Source organism: Athene noctua, chromosome 1 (genome assembly GCF_965140245.1).
Source record: "Athene noctua chromosome 1, bAthNoc1.hap1.1, whole genome shotgun sequence".
NCBI lineage: Eukaryota > Metazoa > Chordata > Aves > Strigiformes > Strigidae > Athene > Athene noctua.
The window spans coordinates 65,849,192-65,851,924 of NC_134037.1; positions in this window are offsets into that span (position 1 = coordinate 65,849,192).

The window sequence follows — 2,733 nt, forward strand, 5'->3', positions numbered from 1 at the left end:
TTTACTGCAGCAGCTTTTGCGGCAGATGCGTGCGTAGCGATACCGCCGCGCGGCGCTTGGGAGAAGCGTGCCCGAGGAAAGCCCCAGGGGCTTCTCTGCCACCGGAGAGGTGCAGCAAAGGGCTCTGGGTGAACGGTATTGACTGATGAACAAGGACGTCTGTCGGCTGAGTAGGTCCTAGAGAGGCTGTTGGAGATTATTTCTGAGGCGAGAAAGTATAAATAGCAGGAAAGAATGCACATGCAAAATTTTAACTGAGTTTTCAAAGTCGGGGAACAGTGACAGGCAGCCAAAACCAACCGGTAGAGGAAGAAGGCACAGGAGATGGGAAGCAGATACAATCCCCAAACACTGGTTTGCTCTTTCCTCCATAGGGAAAATAATGCACTGTGTAGACCTGTTTCTTCAGGCTCCAAAATTCTTTAAACATGGCTGCCAATGGAGGCAGCAGCCAATTAGTTGCTGGTGCTGGAACAAACAGTGAAGGTTTCTAGTTCCGACCAGTTGTGGTTAACTGATGAACAGTCTGGCCTAGAGAGACACACAAGTTCCTCCCTCCTTATTTTAAGCTTTTTCCCTTATGCAGGGATAGGAGTAACAAACCTGTACCTCAAGTGCAGAACATGTGCTACAGTAAGACACTATTAATGTGGAGGCTGCTTGATAACGGACTTGTGGGAGACAGCCAGCTTGCTAGGGCCAGTAAGGTTTACAGAACTGTGGGACTTGCCTGCACACAACCCCTACACCACCCACCCACCATATGTCTTAATGGTTCTGAAGACGTGTCATTTCTCTTCAGTGATGGAGACCTCTGAGTATGTGGGATATGTCTTAGTGGGACAGAAAGGGTAGTCAATTCTACTCTCTCAGTTCTCCACTCTATTCGAGAATATGAGCCCCGAAGAAAAAAACAAACTATAATATTAAGCTTTTTGAAAATATATTTTAATTATTTCAAATATATTTGCCTAGTGACAATAGTGCAAGTTGTTTCAAGTTTTATTCACTCATTGTTTTATCAAAAATTTGACATTTGAGCTGTGGGCTCTGTGATTCTTCAGTGTAGCCCCTTGTTAGCAAAAACATCAGGACCTGTGCTTTGAAACCTCAAACCAGTGGTCTTCTAAGGGTATTGATATGAAACACAACCTAACAGGCCTCCACCTCCCTACAAGCTGATACACTTCTCCAAATACTTGATGCCCTACCTGTGGGTGGCTGATAATTTACCTCATAAAATTTCAGATTTTTTTTTTTATGCAGTTTGTTCAAAGTTCTAAGGAACGTAGGTACTTCTGACATACCTTTGATGTTTTAGAGGCACTACCTTTTGCTACAAAGCCAAATAATATCATTTTATGTGTTATTTATTATCACAGGAGATAGTAGCTCTGGGCATGACACAAAGTGCCGCTGTATTTGAATACAGCAAGCAACAGTAAACTTTGGTTCAAGGCAACAGGAAGTTACATGAAGACAAAGCAGCATGATAATACTGTGTCATCACTGGCTCAAGCCAAACTCTCGCTGTTAGCAGATGTCCTTGCTATTCAGTGAATCCAACGAGTACTTGTACATCTGAGCACTATCGTAGAAAGGGGAGATGAGTAGGACAGTCCATGCCATGGTTAATAGCAGTGAAATCAGATTGTCCCACCAGGGAATGCAACTCTTAAGTGTTACAAAATAGTAATGTAACCTCAGTTCCAAAGATGTGTTAAGAATGAAGAAACACAGAGTGAGGCTGGTTTTAATCTCTTCATAAAACTGAAGCACTGCCTTGCACAAGTCAGTGGTGTTACTTAACCGTCTTTAGCCTGGTCCTTTACATTCGGCTGTTACTTTATGATAGAGATTCACACCTAAAGCAGCTTGTCTTCCTGTTAAAACCTTGTTCAGTTTTACAATGCCCTTGGGTAGATTTTGTCCATCTGAGTGGGACAAGGCTCAAGGGAGCTGTGTAAAGAGGATGCTTCAGTAGATGGCACTCTCCCTCTGAGTGAGGATGAGCAGATAGCTCAGCCAAGGAATTTGATGCAGTGAGAGCAACTTCCTTTATACTCTACAGAAACTGCAATGAATGCAAACAAGGCTCTGCCTAGCTATGCAGTGAAGTATCCCCCGGCAGTTTTTCACAGATCTGGATCTATCAAATCCTTGCATCTGGCTTCCTCCCTCCTTAAATTACTATAGTCTGTTTCTGTTCAGCCTGAATTCCTCCTGAAATCTTAACGGTGGATAAATACATACACATACACATATTTAAAAGATATCTATTTATTATATATAAAGAAGATATATTTTAAAAAATATATATAATTTAAAAGAGTTCAGTAGTAATGTAAGTTATACACATCAGACTCAGGGTTTAGAACTGTTCTGTTCCCTCAACCATTTTCTTCTAACTCATCTTATTTTACTATCCTGTCAGTGGTAGATTCAGTTTAAGAACTCAAGACCTTTGGTTTGTCGATTGGTTTTTGTTGTTATTTTGAAGCCACAAAATTTAATAGAGCAGTCACACTGAATTATTACAAGTGAGGAGGCCTTAACTGCAGATATGGGGACAATAAAGACCTGCTAGGTATTAGGGGAAACTTTGCCTTTTAGATCAAATCTGTTGCTAACCAAGCAGAAATGCACAGCCGTCAACAGCTTTCTAAACTGTAAAGTGTTTTCTTCACCCCTGAACAGAAGGGTGAGAGAAGAAACGTGTATAAGACAAAGGTT